A 19,898-nucleotide genomic window follows, 5' to 3' on the forward strand; every position below is an offset into this window, starting at 1 on the left:
AAAATCATCTGCAGCTGGAAAGGAGTTAGTGGCGGCCATTCTGACTTCGACACTAAATCAGAGAGATTCGGCGTCGGTACGCTGATTTGGGATGGGACTGCGGCTATCCACCATGAATTGCTGCATTTGGGGATTCCATAGGTAGTTTGCCGCAGCCATCCTCCGGATCCATTATAGTGGCTCCTCACCATGTCGTTCAATTAGATATCTCAAAACACTCTCTATTGCCTGCCTTTTTTTCTTCTCTGCTGCTACTTCATCCTCCACCGCCTTCCTTTTCAATTTCTTGGTCGACACCTCTGCCTTTAGTTCAAGCAGCACCCTTCGAGTCTCCTTTATTTGAACTTTGTTGCTTGTTGATGTGAATTCGGGTTGAAGAGTTGACTAAGAGTTTGTCCAAAACCATGCCACACACTCTACCCGAGTGCTCTTTTCCGAGAGCTTAAGCAAGTGAATCATTTTGAGACAACACTCTAGTGGACTTATCTTGTTGCTTAATCTCCATAATTCTTTCCTACAGACATAAATAAGCAAATATAAATAATTACAAGTTAGAGCATAATTGAATAGACTTTCAACACAATTTTATAATTAAAACCAACGAAAAACAACATAAAGAATTTTAACGTAGTACTTACACCAATTGCCCTAGCTTCTTCATGGATATAGGAAATATTGGTTCGTTTGTGCACTAAGTTCCATAACCCTCCTCTACTAACTTGCCTCCCTTATAGTTCCGACTGTAACAGTATAGTTTATACCGTCATCGTAACCCAATTAAGAAAAATGTAGATGAAGAGATAGTTCAAAAAGTGATGTCAAGTGTAAATTACCTCTTCTTCTTTTCGCCTCGCCAAGCTTTTTGAACCGCCAGTGTGAGTGTATACTTGTTTTGATAAATTCACAGCATTTTTTCCTGCATTTCTCCTATTATGCCGTTAGAGGTAAGAGTGATTAGACACCGCTTTTGTCCAACTCAATGCAATATAAATATTATAATTATTTTACAAAGTCAGAATAGGTTACCTGTATGTCAAGCTTATTACGATATTCAAGGAACCATCTCCAATGCTCTTTATCAATTCCCGACAGACATTCCTCAAGATTTTGTTCAATTGTTTTTCTTGAGCCGTAATACTGATGATACAATGTATTACTTGTTTTCTTCCAAGACCTTCCTAAACTTTTCACAATTGTACGCTTGATACCTCCTCCACTATCTTCATCAAAGTGAAAAATTTGCTATAATGATAAGTTCAACTTGTTAGTAATTGATAAAAGAAGCAGATTTAATTCAACAACAAATATAAACTTTTACCTTTATACAATCGTTATAAACCTTGTCTTTGGATGTAATCTTTCTCCAATTGTCCTCAGAAATTGAAAATTTACCATAGTTAGCACCTAACAATCCAAGAACATTACTCAATAGACCAGCTTCATCTCCAATTGATTACAGTTCGCTATTAAATTTTAGTATGATCTTCCTACCGTTAGGTCGCTCCATAGCCTCCTTCTCACTTAAACGAGCTTACTTCATTGTGACATCAGAATCTATAAAAAAATAGAATAACATTATATATGTAACCATTGTGGCCAGGATGTAAGAAAAATAAAAAAATAAAGTCTAAATCATTTATTAACAAGAAAAATTCAAGAATTATTACCAATGATATTAACTTTCTAAGATTCTATAGTCTTGCCTTTTTTGCATCTTTCATCTTCAGATTCAGCAAAGAGGTTGTCCATGTGTTAGTTAAAAGAATCTACCTTATTTACCTATGAGTCCAAGCTAAGTCTTCATCGCCTGGGTACTATTTGTGCAGGTCTGTGGAGTAGGCCTTGGTTTGCTACGGGATGGATGAAATGGGCGTGGAGATGTAGATGTGGGGACAGCATCACCACTGGGCAAAGAAATTAGAGATTCATCGAGGTGAGCGGCTGAAGCCGCAAGCGCTACTATTTGAGGCTACTGGCGTGTTGTTTCCAATTTTAATTTTTTTTTGTAAAACGACTTATTCTAAGCATCTTAGTTTTCTAATATCAAGATGCAACAACATCACCTTCTTTCCAATAACAACAATACCAATGGCAATAGATTCAAACAAAATTAATAAAAGAATAAAGTGTTTCAAGTTAACCATGTTATACAAAAATAACAATAGTATAAACAATGCAATGAATTACTGCACTATAGCATCATCTATGTAAAATAAAAAAATCAGCAACCATAATCAACAACTTAGAAAAAAATCATAATAATCTTAGAGACAGCAAAAAAGAAAGTAGAACAAAGGATTTGAATGAACCCAAAATTGTCCTAGAAAAAAAGAGAATCCTATTTGAATCCAATATCCATAAAATTGACTCAAAATCCAATATCCATTAGAATCAACCCAGAATTCATATGTAACACCTTATCATACAGAGCTTTACGCTTAAGTTGTAAATTAAAGGTGGTGAGATATTACGACACCTAAAAGGAAGATACATACATAATATTTGAAGAATAATTATATAACTAGGAGTTTACGAAAGAAAGATAAACAAAATCGATAGTCGTTATTAACACACAAAACGTTAACGTAAGAAGCGTTGATATACAAGAGCAAAACATATATATAAGTTCAGAATAAGATACATAATGATTACTAGTTTCGACTTGCGAAGAAAAGGCCGGCTAAAATATTTACAAAACCAAAAAAGTATATAAAATAGAAAGAGTTTTCAAAATAAATCCAAAAAGAAGAGTCTTCTTCGCTTTGCCAAATAGAAATTCAGCATACTCAGCGAGGTGCATCACGTCCTGCATCTGAAAAACAAAAAATCCACGACAAGTGAGAACCCGAAGTTTCCAATAGGGTAATAGTTCCAAATAAAGACTACATAAAGAGTTATGAACCCACTACCCAATCCTAATCTCCAACTTCACAAAAATTCAAGAGGGTTTTAACTAATCCATATAGGGTTAATTTGCTAAAAAATCAGCTCTGTAATTACCTCTAGTTATAGTCATTTCCAATATATTCTCATCTTTACTCATTCATAAGATCTCTCAGTCAAATATTTAGTTAGGTAGGATCAATCACAAATAACAAACAATATAAGACAAACACAATTAGAGAACAAGTATGACAAGTATTATAATGAGCAATTAAACAGAAATATATAGTTAGGCTACCAAAACAAAATATGCACACTCAAATAATAGCAAACAAATGCACATGATGTATGCCTATTCTATTGGCCGTGAGCTAACCCGGACATCTGCTCTCTGATGCACATCCCCAGGAAGAAAAATATCTCAATGCATGAATAAACAAGTCTCGTATCACCTTTCCCACATCCCATAACACAATCACAATCAAACTAACATATCCAAAATCAAACTCTAGCCGTGAGCGAAATAAAACCACCATCCTCACTGTGGGCGGGACGAACTATCATCCCCACAACTACACCGCAACACTGAGCAAGAAGGACAAAACCAACGTCCTTGTATCTACTTGGTGCAGGTGACTCATAAATCAAGTCTTTATCGGGGAATGATTCATTAAATTCATTCCCCTAACATAACAAGTCTTTTATCGGGGAATGACTTATTAAATTCATCATATCTATCCCCAACATAACAAGTCTTTATCAGGGAATGACTTATTAAATTGATCATATCTACCGCCAAAATCAAATATAATCATTATCAACCAAACCCATTATCATCATCAGATTTACCATTAATCATAGTTGCTAGTATATATATCTCAATTATAGTTTTTATTATAAGCCTCATATAAACCCTCACTTTTTAACATAAGCCTCTAATCAATTGAGTCCACCATAATCATAATCTCAACCAATCATAACCCCTTCTGTTATTAAATAATCAATCTCATCATTTCATGAGTAGGACTGAGACACTATCCCACCGTGGGCGGGGCGAACCACCATCCTCACAATATCAATAATGCAAGCAAGACAAAACCTATAACCTTGCCAACCAAAAATTATTCTCAATCAAACTCACTATCATAATTAAATATATCAAAATTATAATATTAACTAATTCTAACACCATTCATCTATCAATTAATCAATGTCATTATCTCATGAGAAGGACCATCGTCCTCACTGTGGGCGAAACGAACCACCATTTCTATAATATTTTCATCTGATTAACCAAGTGTTTATCCGAAAATTAATCAATTCAATTCATTAGATTTACCCACAGTCTTTTCAAAGTTTAAAAATTGGTTACTAGATGTCATATGGAGACTATAGCAGGCCACAAGCATGTCAGAAAGCCTGAACAGTAAAAAATAATATTTTGCAGAAAACAGGTCGTGTGCGCACGTACACCTCTATGCGCATGCATAGATCAGCAAGCTTCCCAGAATAGGCGTACGCATCACCCTGTGCGTATACACAAGTGTATTTTTATTGTCTTATGCGCACGCACACCCCTATGCGCACACACACACCAGAAAACAAAATCTGTAATTTTTAGTTTTCAACACCGATTTTTAAACCCTATAACTTTTGCTACAGAATTTATTTTTCCTCGATTCTTTAACCGTTTTAAGGTACTCCTTCCCAGATTTAATTCAAGGTAAAGGTCATTCGATTTCAAGCTTAGAGCACTAACTTATGGCCCGTCAAAAGGGCGTTGAGTCACACCCTTTACCCATTAAATGAGAAGCAATTTTATAATTTTTGTCCCTTAGCCCCACCTAGGGCTAAAATCTTTAAGATAAGGGGTTCGGTTTTTATTCTAAATATTTTTATGGTTATTTTTGTAGTTTTATTTTTCTCATACATAGTACCGAAAAACTTAAACATGTACAGTTAATTATAACGTCGATACACATTTTTCTGTAATTATTTATATTTTTGCGCTCCAACTAATTTTTTAAGTTTGATTTTTATTTATTAATTTCCAAATTTTAAATTTTTAACCGAGTCCTGGTAGTTTAAAACCGTCTTAACTCACTCTTAGCTAATCAATTAATTAATTATCTAATTAATATTTTTCCAAGTCTTACATTCTACCCACCTTAAAAGAAATTTTAGTCTCAAAATTTAGTCTCTTATAACAGAATGGATAATCCTTCCACTTTGGCTCAACTCCAAGCGACCTTTATCGATGGGACTTCTTTACTAACAAATTAATTCTGGCGCTCCTTCAATTGAATATTAAGTTCTGCCAGCTCTAACAACGACGTTCTATGCGGTACGATTGAAATTGGTCCTGCTCCTGGAACTGAATCTATTGCAAATTCTAACTTTCAGAGAAGGAAAAATTCAGGTATATCCTGGAGAAAGTTTTTCGCTATCAAAATTTGGTCTAAGTTTTATTCGTCTCCTGACGATTTAGCGGCTAAAAGAACATACTCCTGACACTCATTTCCTCGAATACTTTCACTTTGGATACCATCAACCAGAATGGGGTTCACCTTAAAAAGTTCAAATTCTCCTCCTGTTGAACTGTGTCGGCTTTGTATACGCAGTGTGTGTATATAGCGCTCTTTCGGAGTTTAGCAACTTCCTCCGATTCATGAAGTTGTAACGATCCTCGATTGCTTCTCTTTGATACGCAACTTAAGAGATAAATACCCTAAGAGCGTGCAAGGTGAGATAACCTCTGAATGTTGTAATTCACGAGCTCAGTCCGCTTACGTTCATCTATAATAATTTAATACTCAGCTACAATCCTCCATTGGGAATTCAAACAATCTTCTAGTTTCGGAAAAGGTTCTACTTGACTCAGGCTATGGACATAACAATTCACAATCTGAGAAGCTGATGTATGCACATGCAAGTCATAAACTCATTCAGATAACTTCAACCCTAATTCCTCTACTCTGTCATGCGATATGAATGAATGTGATACTTAGTATCAAACAAAGCAACTAAAGTTTGGTTATCAATTTCACAATTACCTCACCTTGTTGTTGCGATCGACTCGTATCTTGAGTTCTCCCACGTGGACAATTCCAGGCCATATGCCCCGGTAACCCGCAATTAAAGCATAGACCTAGCCTAGTCTTGCACAACCTGTTTGGGTGATAGTTCCCACACTGTTGGCACGAAAAATCATTTGAAAAAACCTTTGCCTGCTTCCCTTTACCACTTCCTTGGCGGTTATCATTCCTTCTAAAATCATTCTAGCCTTAGGTGCATTGCAGTGCGTATCCACTCCTCTTGAATTCTTGGCCCCTTGTGGCAAAACCTTTGCCTTGATCCCTTTTCACAGGACTCCTAACGGTCACTCCTTGCCATCGCAGTCTTTCTTGAGCACTCTTCCATCACTCGACTCTTGTTGACCAACTCGGAAAAACTTTTAATTTCCATGGGAACCACAATGCTCATAATATCGTCTCGGAAGCCACTCTCATATTTGATGCACTTCCACTCCTTATAATCTTTGTGTATGTCACCTCCGATGAAGTTGAGGTTAAGATTCTCAACCTAAGGACCCTTCGAATACTTTTCAAACTAAAATCAATTTCCTTACCTCTCACAAAGCTCTTGTAGTTCAAGGGTCGTTCCTCATAAGTTTGTGCATTGGTGAGACATGTATTTACATAGAATTCTTGCATTAGTAGTTACCCACCTTTGGGATAGGATCACAACAAAATTTTCATCTCCTTATTTCAATTTGGACAATAATCTCAGGGTATTCTCTCCTTTTAAGATTGAATAGCGCCTCAGAAATAATCCTCTTGCCATAAACAGATGTATATAATAGATTTTCATAAAAGCTGGATAGGAACCTTGTTGAATCATATGAGGATGTCACTGATTCCTTTCCATTCCTTTTGTTTGAAGAAGAAGATTTCTTAGGAGCCATTTTCTTTGATATAGCTTGCTATATCAAAACCAACACCAAATTTAAAGGTTTTGCTTGTCCGCAATCAAAGAAAAAGAAGAAAAATGATGAAGGAAAAGAAAAATGGTTTGGATAAGTGAACTGTGGTGACTATGAAGAAATTAGAGAATGGGAAAGGAATAAGGTTTCGGGTGTTGAAATAGAGGTGTGAGGTGATTGCGATTGGAGAAAATGTGTGGAAGGTGATATATATTGTGAAAAAGGAAAGTGAAATAGATAGTGGAGGTTAAAACTTGCAATTCTAATATTTGCATGGAGGTTGGGGTATACGAGACCAACTACGAAAAAAGGACAAGGTGTGTGAGGCATGGGATAGAGTGTGTTATAGATATGGTATTGGGTTAATTCAAGCTTAGAGAGAAGTGACCAATGCATGTTTGAGAGGGGTAAGTCATGACAAAAGCAATCAATTCCTTGTCCTTAATAATGATGGTCATTGAGACCTGAGACTTGTAGAGTAGCATGCATGACTTCATAGAAAAAATGAATTCTTGAGTGATTGATGAAGGACTAAGTATGCCAATAAGAACCTAATGCATGTGAGCTGCTCAGAGGAATAGAAAATGCAAGCTTGCATAGATTCTAAAGATGGTCACATGCTCCTACAAAAGTCAAAAGAAAAATCAAAGCGGGAAGACAAAATACTGCAAAGAAAATAAAGGAAACACTGCATAAGATGAAATGAATAAGATTGATGGCCATAAGATGAGGGAGATGCATGCATTGTCATGCAAGGAATAAGGTTTGGTGGTAGTATCTTAATCTCACAAAACATGTATGCATTTAAATTGGCCCAAGGAGGTAAAATGTGGGGCATGGAAGGTGCTCCTCTTGACCGTGCACGTGAGTGCCATACATGCCCCTGGGGGGGACCAAAATGCATGATGAGTGGGACGCACCATTTTCACGTGGGATGGCAAACCGAAAATGCGCATACGCATGGAGGATGTCTATGTGTGACCTCCTTTGATACCTCAATTGTGTGTACACATTGAGGATGCGTACGCGTGATCCTTGTTTGGCCGTGGCATATAGCTTGCTTAACGTACAATGTGGGATGAAAAAATGGCCTCTAGAAGCGTGAAATTAGGTACATTGGATGCACTATTATTCATGTGGGACGTATGGGATGCCACGGTCTGAGGAGGAATAATTGTTGGGGTGTTGCATGCACCAAAGCCCACGTTCGACGACCACTAGCAACATGCGTACGCACATGAGATGCGTACGCGTGATCCTTATTTTTGCTGCTATCATGCGTACGTGCACAGGATGCGTACGCATGGCTTCCCCTTTGCCGTTGGATGTGGCGTTCCTCACATACCACGCAGAGGCAAATGACACCCCTGGGAGTAAGACTTGTTGTCATGTTGAACGTGGCTTGTCCCATGTGCAACGGGAGAGCCTGGATAGAGGATAATTGGGAGAAAACTTCATGGCCTGTTAGACGTGAGGGATATACATTGCACGTGGGGCAAGGCACCACACCAAACTTGGCCAGGATCATGTGTCTATTCAATAAACTCCGTCTCAATAACTCTTGTCACTTCATGCATGGATTAAAGCTACCAAAAAAAAAACTAAGTGGATAAAAGAAACAAGAAATCAAAGGACACTAAGCATTGGGTTGCCTCCCAACAAGTGCTTCTTTAACTTCACTATCTTGACAGTTTACCCCTCTAAGTAAAGCGTTGAGTAGTCCTTTGGCGGTCAATCTTGCCTCCCCGATAGTGCTTGAGCTGATGACCATTGATAGTGAATTTCCTTCTCAAACTTTTTTCCAAAAGCTCCACATGACCATATGGTGAGACTCTAGTGATGGTGAAGAGCCCTGACCACCTAGACTTTAATTTTCCTGGGAAGAGTTTCAATCTTGAGTTGAAAAGCAATACTAATTGTCCAGGTTCAAATGTTCATGAAGAAATCTTATCATGCCACAAATTGGTCTTTTCATTGTATATCTTGGCATTTTTGCCTAAGCTGTAACTCGAAATTCATCTAGTTCATTAAGTTGGAGTAACCTCTTCTCTCCCACAGCCTTGACATCAAAGTTCAAAAACTTTGTTGCCCAATACGCTCTATGTTCCAACTCCACATGCAAGTGACAAGCCTTGCCATAGACAAGTTGGTATGGTGACATTCCAATAGAGGGTTTTGAAGGCTGTTCGATATGCCCAAAGAGCATCGTCTATCTTTTTAGCCCAGTCCTTTCTTGATGCACCCACTGTCTTCTCTAAAATTCGCTTGAGTTCTCGATTAGAAATTTTCACCTGACCACTTGTCTGATGGTGATAAGGAGTTGCCACTTTGTGCCTGACTCCATATCTTTGGAGAAGAGAATCCAACTGTTTGTTACAGAAGTGGCTGCCTCCATCACTGATTAAGGTCCTCGGGACACCAAACTTGCTGAATTTATACTTTTTGATTGATGAAAAAGCAGAAGTGATAACAACAGCAACAACATTATATGTAGTGTTTATTATTAAAAATAGTCAAAGAGAAAATAAAAATAAGAAACAAAATTTATTCTCAATCTCTGCTATCATGTTTGCTTTTGTGCAATGTAATTCCTCTATATGGTGATTTGGGTGAGGGTTAGGTGCTGTACGGTGACAGTGTGATCGAGCCAAATTTCTCTAGTTAAAATTGGATAAAAAGTCATGGGTTTCGTCAACTATCCTATATGATTTCAACTTGATTGAGTGTTTTTGTAGATTCTTCTTCTGAATGCTTTTAACTTGTGAATTATGATCTTTTGGATTTAATTTATCCAAATATAAGTTGCTATTTTAATCCACTTGATTCCTTGATAAATTTTTCTTAATTAGTTATTCGAGAACTTAAAGGGTTAAGAGCATAAGTAGAATAAAAGGATAAGGAAAGCATGGAGTAAGGAAGAAGATTAAACTCATTCAAGGCACAAATCCAACTTGGTATTCATCCAGGGAAATATTGCGTACACGACCCACTGCGCCGGATGTGGAAGTTTGCGGCAGTTAAATAGCAGCGGTAAAAAATAGCCGCTAAATGAAAACGTTGTGGTAGTTGTGCATCGGTTTGGAGATGTGCAGCCAAATTGCTAAAATTAGCGGCGGTTGAGCATAAAATCGCTACTAAACTAAACACCTTTACCAATTAAAACCCACCCTTACGTGTTTTTTCTTCTCTCAATCACTATTGCATTGTAAGCTCATCTGCCGCAGTGTCATTGTGCCCCCCTTCTTGATCCTCTATCACCTTTCTTTCCTCCACCCACGCACACCCATGCCATCGTGCTCCAGTTCATCTCTGCCTCTCCATTCTCTTGTACCCTCTGTCCTCCTTTACTCTCTTTCCCTCCCTCATAGCCACTGATCCATCATCGTCTTGTGTGCTGTAGACCACACTTCGCGTAGTCATAATCCTCCGCCATCGTGGTCTTCTGTGCAGTCACAACTGCAGTCGCCCTCCACGCAGTTTGCAGCTGTCATCATCCTCCATGCAGTTCTTACCCGCCGACGATACCATCCTTGACTCCATTTCTGTTCTCATAATATTAGATATAGTATTAACTCATTATCTTGTATATTTTGGTATTTTTATGGAATATGCACACATACTATTTGCTAGTTTTCCTCGGTGAATGGAAGAGGAGCTCAACTTTTTATTTTCATGGATTTTAATAAGCAAGTATGTGACTCTTCCTCTTTCAAAGTTATAGTTTGATTGTTCTATTTTTATTTTGAAATTAGTGTATGTTGAATTGTACCATTGATGGTATAGTTATGAGTTTATCAAAAGATTATGCTTAATGTAATCTTTTTTCCTGACTCTGTTAGTGTTGAAGAGTGATGCATCCCTGTGTTACTGGTTACCGCTGTATTTTTGTAATATTTTGTTCTTGTTCATAGGTGTTATAATGAATATACAGTGAAGCCCTAATAAAATTAGCATGAATAATGTTTATTGTAACTTGTGGTTGACAAAGTTTTTCCACTTAGACTAAAAGGTAGCATTAATCAAAAGTTCTTTTACCTACCAAAGTTTTATAAAGTTAATTGTTAATTCTTCATGGCATCTTCTTTATTTATGATATATTAGTATTTCAGAAAGGTAAGTTTCAAAGTATTTATAATTCACATATCTCATATAATAAGAATATTGTTCTTGATTTCTAGATCAGAGACATATGTCCATAGACTATCTTGTTGCTATCATTATTAGGTACCATACTTTTTGGAGAATTCATTCATTTCTGATCCTACTTTTTTCCCTTTTTATCACCAAAACTAGCTAGTTTTAGTTGCAATTTTTTTCACTCATTCTTATGTACATTCCTTAATTAGACAATGCAACAGTTGTTCATCATTGAGTAACATGCAATATCTATAGAATAACTTCCTGAATTCACTCTCTTGGTTCTCTTGTATCTTCTATTTGTACTAAATCACCAATATACATCCTCATTGTATTGTGCTGGTTTCTGATCTAAATTATTATAGTTGCACCGTTCTCAGTGCACTATTTCACTAAGTTTGAATAGGTTATAGCCGAACTTATTGACTGGTTGTGTTGGATCCTTCTGGCTGTTTCTCATTTTGTTCACATAATTTACTACACGACATACGATAGATAGCGGCACTTTATTAACTGGGTTTATTTTGTTTCTCTTTGGTTGGTATATGTAAATTAGAAGAGGGAAAGAATGTCATATATTGTTGAATATGAATTTGTACTAGTTGATTGGTGCAGTGACTTAAGTAAATTTTACTTCATCATCGCATAAAGTTGGTGTCACTAATTGCCAAATGCCAACTACGATGGAGGAAAAAAAAGAAGTATTGATCTTAATTCCTTATTATTGATGTGTTCTCAGATATAGAGAGCTACAAAGAAAAGTATATGAAGCTCAAATATTAGTTGAAGATTAGGTGGAGATGGTGCAAAATTTGGACTAGAGAGAAACCGAGTTTATGAGGCTTCAAAGAAGTAAAGTTGGAGTTGATAATTTTGAGAAATTAACAGTAATTGACAAATGTGCTTTTGGTGAGGTACATAATAAATATTTTAGATCATGTTATATTATAAACTTTGGATTCTTTTCATATATAGTATCTAATGATTTGTTAAGATGATTTAATTTTGTTTTGTTATCAGTGAATCATTTTTGTACAGTCACCCTAGGCCAATTGTGCATTACCATTTAATAGAAATGTTCAACTCTAATAATAATTGTCTCAATAGAAGGATTAGTGAATATGATTTGTCGATAGTATAAATGCATCAGATTTTACCTCTTGTTATAAAATCTAGCACCTTTATGTTATGTTCTTTACTTTTTTTGAAAATTGTAGGTAAGGGTATCTCATGCTAAAGGCATAGGAGATGTTTTGGCCATGAAAAAGTCAAAGAAATAAAAAATGCTTAGCCAAGGATAGGTATTGCAATAAAGAAGTGAAATTCGTAAATCATTAATTCTTTTACAAAATTTTCTCTGGTAGAGTTTTAAGGTCCATATCAATAATGCTAAATCAAAAACTGTTATTTATTAATAGTTTAAAGTACTGAATTTGATTTGTGCCTTCTGTTTTTCTTATTTCATATGAACATTTAAACCTGTGTTTTGTTTTTCCATTGGCAGGTAAAAAGCCTACCAGCTGTAACTACAACTGTAGGACCTTGGCAAAAGGTAACAATTTTTGTTTGGCTTATACTTTATTGAGATCCTTAGTAAGGGGCTTGCTTGCTAATTTTTTCATGGCATAAATGCTTGTGTGGGTGTATGAGCAAAGAGAAAATATAGAATTTACATCCTTGTGGTTTTATCATTTCTTATGGATATTTTGTTAATAATTCATGTGATAAAGAAATAGAAGTAATCTTTATAAGCAGTTTAGCTATTACAGCTACTTGTAGTGGTATGATGCATGGGGTATTATGCCTGTTATAGTTGAAAAAAAATACGAAGGTGATAGCCGCACTAGTACAGTTAATAAAAGTGCAATAGGTGGCCTATCTATTAGTGATGGTGGAAGATTTGATTCATCTACTTTACTGGCTAACTCTTGTGTCTTTCATCTTGTTTCCAGGCTAATAGAAAACATCTTCGCTGCTGCTTGGTTTCTTCTTTCTTGGTTTGATATTTCCTCTGCCTGCTTTCAATTAATTAATGTGTCTTATTCTTCTTTGCCGTTAATTTTTTTTCTTGCTAATTCTCTTCAAGTTTTGATAAAAAATCCATGTGTCATCTTCCGTTAATTCTCTTTGGTTGGTAACACAATTCCTTATCATTTGTTTTCTATGTTCTTCTTTCTATTTTCCTCCTTTAAAGTACGACGGTTGGCGTGTAAGAACCGGAATAACCATTTTAATAAAATAATAATTTAATGGCCCAAAATAGGTACAAAAATATAAAAGAAATATTCTTTTTAAAATATAAAGGTGAAATTTGAATTCAATGAATTTTTCTGGGTTGGAAAATGTATATTTTGCGAAAGATTTTTGTAAAAATATGTACCGGTGCTTAAGCCGGCAGTATCGGCTCTAGTCTATTCGGTACTGTATTTTGAGAAAAATAAGATTTTGAAAATTGGATTTAGTATTTTGAAAGGACAAAAATAATTTAGAATATAAAATTGGACACTAATCTTAAAGATTTTGGCCCAAAGTGGGCCAAACGAACCAAAAATACTAACGGGTTGGACCGGACCCAAACTGAGCCCAAGGCCCAACATATATAAGGCTATTTAATGAGCATTCAGCTCATTTCTCCCCCAAGAAAGTGTGAGGGTTCGAGCATGAGAGAAGAAGAGGGGGTACTGTTCACCTTCTTTTTCATTTGGCCATATCTTGAGCTACCGAGTTCTGATTGACGAGCCATTTGTGGTCACGCAAAGCTCTCATTGAGCTCTTCGTTTTTAACTAAGTTTTTCTGGTAAGAAATCAAAACTAAAGCTTCAATTTCCTACCCTAACTTTTGTGCATTTTTTGTTATAGTTTTTTAATAGATTTTATGATTTGTTTATTTAAGGGTGATTTAGCATTGGAATATTGTTGGGTTTTACCCCTAATATCGTTGGGTAAGGTAAGTCTCTTCAAACTCTTGTGGTTTAATATTTTAAGTTAGCCCTAGTGATGTTTTTTGTATGTTATATGATGTTAGATTGAGGTTTGATGTTGTTGGAGTGAGCTTGATGGTTTTGGAGCCTTGAGTTTGAGCTTGGTGTTTTGAGTTGCATGAGAATCGGCCAAGGTATGGTTTCGGTTTTCTCTATGTAATATGTAATGTTTTGTGAAACTTAGGCTAGTGGCCTTTAAGATAGGATTGAATGAAGTGGTTGTATGATTTATTGTATGTGATTATATGTTTGTTGATGATGATAATGATGATATGTAGTTTTTGAAATGTGTGGTATATAAATTATGATGAAGGTTGAGTGAGTTGTATGTGGGGGAGTATAAATATGAGGATAACTTGATGAGTATTGGTGTTGATTTTGATTGATGATGATTATGAGTATTGTTAATGATAAGTGTTGAAGGAATTGATAAGTTAGGATATTAAAGGTTGGATGTTGTATAGTTGAATAATGATGGGATTTAAGAGCTTTGATGTGATTTAGGTTGAATTTAGATATTGATTCTTGTGATGATTTTGATGAATTAAGATTATAATTATTGATGTTGGAATGAATAATGATAACTATGTGAAATATAATGAATTATGTTGATGAAGAGTTAAATTGTGTAAGATTGAAAAATTGAATGAAATAGGGTTGGATTGATAGAGGAAGTCATTTGGTAAGTGGGGAGACATATGGTTGTGATTGTGGACATGAATGGTAAGAATTGATGTGCAATAGAATGTTTATGAAATGGTTTTTGTTAGGAGTTTGGAAAATTTGAGAACCTTGCTGATTTTGTGAAAACTTTGTTTTACCGAACTTTGATAGATCATAACTTGAGTCTCAATTTTTGGAATTGATTGAAATTTACTTTCAATTAAAGATGATTCAAAGAGCTTTAAATTGATATAAAGTTTGAGAAAAATGGATGTCTGTGGAGGAAGTTATGAACGTTTAAAGTTTGGGGTTTAAAATTGAAATTCTGCATATTTGAAAATTTTCTAAGTTTGGTGAGGGTTGCATACGCGACACAGAGCACGCGACGCTGTCATTCCATTCGGGTTGGACATCTCGCGTATGTGAGCATTGCATACGTACGCAAACTATCAGAATTTTGACCTTTGCGTACGCGAACTGTAACACGCGTCAAAGAGCTTTAAATTAATATAAAGTTTGAGGAAAATGGATTTTTGTAGAGGAAGTTATGAACGTTTCAAGTTTGAGGTTTAAAATTGAAATTCTGCAGATTTAAAAATTTTCTTAAGTCTGGTGAGGTTGCATATGCAACATAGTACACGCGACGTGGTCATTCCATTCGGGTTGGGCATCTCGCGTACGCAGGGGTTTTAAGATGAGTAAAAATTTTTAAGAGTAAAATTCAAAAATAAATTTTTTTAGAATAAATTTAATGTGATTAAGTGTAATTTACTTAGATGTGATTAAAAAATAATTGAATAACTATGTATAGCAGTATTATCAGAATCGGACCGAATCGGCGGGTTCGATCGAAAAACTGGTGAACCGGTGGTCTGGCCGGTTCGGTTAGTAGTTTGGACTGAACCTGCAATTAAACCGATCAACGGTGGTCAAACCCGTTGAAAACCGGCCGGTTCGCACCCCATATTCCACTAGACCCACGCGGGTCTACAGTGCATCCGCGCACCGCCGAACCATGGTAGAAGCTCTTGTCCAAATTACTCCAAATATGAGTGACGCGGGATTCGAACCCAGGGGAGCCAGCAATCACGCCCCCCATCTTACCACTGCACCAGCATGCATCTCAATATAATAAATAGCAAAAGTTAAATATATAATAAAATATAACTGAATTTTTATGTTTTTTTATCCTTTTAAATATGGATTCACATAGTAACAACACATATATATAAATATATTAATATATTGATATTGATTATGTTATGTTTTATTTTTTTCTTGTTCATTAAATTGAGAAAGTATTTTATACTAGTGACTAATTTATTATCTCATTTTGCACCATAAATTATATATAAGAATTGATATTTGATTGTTATTAATATATTTTTGAAAATATGTATTTAATTTTTAATTTTATTTCTATAATAGTATAATAAATATAAATTAATTAATAAATTATTGAAAATTAAAAATAATAGTTATTTTAATATAAAAAACAAAATAAAAATATCTATAATAGAGTAAAAATAATAAAATATTTATTATTCTTATTCCATATTATTTTAAAATAGCTTGAAATTATTAAAATGTTAGTAAAAATATGTATTTTAAATTTTTAACTATTTTTTATTTTTATTTACATAGGACCGAGTCAACCGGTTCAACCAGTGACCCACCAGTTGAACCAGTGACCCACCGGTTGAACCAGTGACCTAGTGACCCAGTAATGTGACCAGTTCGATCACCGGTTCGGTTCTGACAACTATGATGTACAGTAAAAAATTGATACTATTAAAGGATAAAATTAAAATTTATTTCTATGTATCATTTTGTCCCCAATATTTGAAACGTTAGGGACTTAAATAGGACGATTAAAACGTTAAGGACAACTTTGAGACTTATCCCAAATATTGGACAAAAACGACACTTTACTCTAAAATAAATTACTATCTTATTATACTATTTTAGAAAAATTTGATATCCCTTATATATATATATATATATATATATATATATATATAGTTGGTTTTATATTTCCTATGGCAATATCTAATAATAAAAAATATCAATTGAAACAAAAATTGAAACTAAAATTAGTTTTACACCAAACAAATCAATTAATTAATATCAAAATTTATTAAATAAACAATTTTTAATAAATAATTTACTAATAAAATGATAAATAAATATTAAAGTTAAAAAAATGTAAAACAAAAAATCTACTTTCTTGTAAATATTTTTAAGTTTTTATATATTCTTTTAATTTTTATTTTCGATACTTTCATAATTAATTATCAATTTAAAAAATTATTTTCATAACAAAATTATTTTTTTAAACGAAAAAATGAAGGTAAAAAATAAATAAATTTAACAAATACATATTAATTAGGAGAATACGTATCCAATACTAAGTAAAATAAAAAATTTAATAAATACATATTTTAATTCTAATTAGAGTTTTTTTTTAATTATCTTGTCTATATACTCAAAAATATAAAAATTAAGTCTAAAAAAATTGAAAGAGTCAAATGAAATAAAAAATAAAAAACTTCACCTTTTCAAGAGATACAAGTATAAATTGAAGGTAAATAATGGATATCCTAACAACAAGAGGGACAGAAAAAGAAATAAAAAAAAAAAGATTAAAGTACGATATACTGGTTCAATGTAGCTTGAAAAAAAATATATAAAAATGAGTAGGAGAGATTCGAACTTTTGTTCCAAAATAAAAAATACCTTGTTTTGGTTTGAAAACATTTTCAAAATTTAAAACTAAAGACTAAAAACTTGAAAATAGCATTTTTAACTTTGTTAAGTTTTTTTTAAATGTTTTCGTTAAAAATATTTTTAAACTGTTTAATCAATCTTATTTTTATTTTTATAAAAAATTAACAAGAAAAAAAAGGCTTAAACCAATCGGCCCTTTAGTTTAGTTTTGAAATTTTCCTCCAATGTTTGAAAGAGCCTAACTCAAATGCATATTGATATTGCATCGTCGAAGCCTGAAGGCTAAAGCATAAAACTTAGAACAAATTAAAGAAACCTAACCAAAAAATCTAAAACAAAAAAGCAACCATCCATAACAAGATCCATTATCATCACATACACATTCACATTCACAAATCAAATAAAATCCTCAGCTTTGGACATGGTAGATAGCCTGGATGGCTTAATCTCACGAGAGACATTGTGACGAGAACTACTCCGAGACCGAGGCTTGCGCAGTATAAGAAAATTGTTCTTCACCGTAAACTCATCAATAGTTCCATTCTTCAACATTGAGTTCTTGATCGCAGTCTTCAGAAGTAACATATTGTTGCTAGTGTACAATGGTTGTAATGTTCTTGCTGATGGTAACAATGGCGGTGTTCCTATTGTACGTCGTTGACGAAGGTTTAGGTTAAGATTAGGAATAGGATTAAAATAAAGATCAAGATTAGGGTTAGGATTAAGATTCCAATGATAATTGTAGTCGTGAGCTGGATGTGATTTGAATATTTTACGTCTTTGAAGATGTGATGGTTGATTCATCTGCACTCACAGTTAAAGAATTAAGAGGAGAAATTGATATAATTATTAATGGCACACAAAAAAAAACTGCAACTACCTTTGAATTTATTCTTCTCTTATTCATACCCCTTTGACGCGATGTTTGTAGAAGAGAGATAATTTTTTATCTTTTGATTCAAATTGTTTACATAATAATAAATCTTTTATCCAATTTTTATGATACTAGTTTTAAGATGATATAATGCTTTTGAGTAGATTTTTATTTCTAGTTATCTAATCGTCAAGAAATTGGTTAGTTAAAAAAGATATTGTTAGTTACATATGATTTGTTAGTTAAAATTATTACACTTAATAAATCTCTAATTTGATTTTAAAGTCATTTGATGAGATTTAAGATAAGATAAGGTTATCTAATTGACCAATTGTATGTTCAAATATTTAATTTGAAATGCATAAAGATGAACAGAGATTAAACAGAGAGTTTGTATACAAGTTATTAATTCAAATAGCACTACGGGTGTTTAAATTTAAGGTTAATAAAAACTACTGAAAGTGTCGGTTTAACAATAAAATCTTAAATTATAGGATAGGATAATATGCGGCTGCTTGTTTTTATCTTTTGAATTGGTCATTTAACAATTTTGAATAGATTAAACTGAACTTGAATACCTTTAATAAAGTCATATTTTGAATAGATTGGATTGGATTAACCTTCATATTTAGTATTCGACTTTTATAATACTAGTTTAATTTTAAGAAGATGATATATATAATGTTCAATCATGTCAGGTGTTTATTAAATTAATCACCAAAATTAATTAATTATTAGTATAAAATTAGAGTTCTATAAATCTTTTAATGCAGCCGAGGTATATTCAAAATCTAATAGTTTGTATTAATGTTGACTTAAATGTAATTTAGAACACTTAATGATTATTATCATTTGTGATGAGTAATATCTTTTGTTTAGTTAAAATTTATTTATTTATTTATTTATTTTTGCGATGGAACATGATATGTTTATCATTTATATGTGTTTTGATTTTCTTTAATTATAACTTTTGATGTTTGAATTTTTTTAAAACTTTTAATATTAACTTATAGATAAATTATTATATAAAATTGTAAAATTTAAAAATTTTATTAGTCTAAAAATTATTGAATTTAAATATTTAAAATTGTATATTAAATTTTATTAATTTTATTTTATATTTAATTAAACCAGTTAAATTACGGTTCAATTTCAATTGGACCATTGAATTAGTCACTCTATTGATTTATTGACCAATTTGGTTTTCGCAACTTTGTATAAAATAAATGTCGAAATATAAAATACATATTAAAAATAAATTAAACAACATATATATTTATATACAAATAATGACAGCTAATTTTGGTACACAAATAACATTTTTTACAACTTTTTTATTAGACTTTTGATTTCTATTTATCTATTCGTCACAAAATTGGCTAATTAAAAAGGATATTGTTGGTTAGATATATTTTGTTAGTTAAAAGTTTAAAATGACTACACTTTTCAAGTTTTTAATTTGATTCTAGAGTCATTTGATGGGATTTGAGATAAGATAAGGTCATCTAATTGTGTGTGTTTTAAAATTTGATTTGAAAGGATATGAGAAGAAGAACTATGTCTATTATGCAAAGTTTATACATATCGTTAATTCAAATGGCATTACGAGGGTTTAAATTTCATTACAATTTTGATTAGACTAAATTGAATT

The sequence above is a fragment of the Arachis stenosperma genome, chromosome 6, assembly GCF_014773155.1.
Source record: "Arachis stenosperma cultivar V10309 chromosome 6, arast.V10309.gnm1.PFL2, whole genome shotgun sequence".
Classification (NCBI taxonomy): Eukaryota; Viridiplantae; Streptophyta; class Magnoliopsida; order Fabales; family Fabaceae; genus Arachis; species Arachis stenosperma.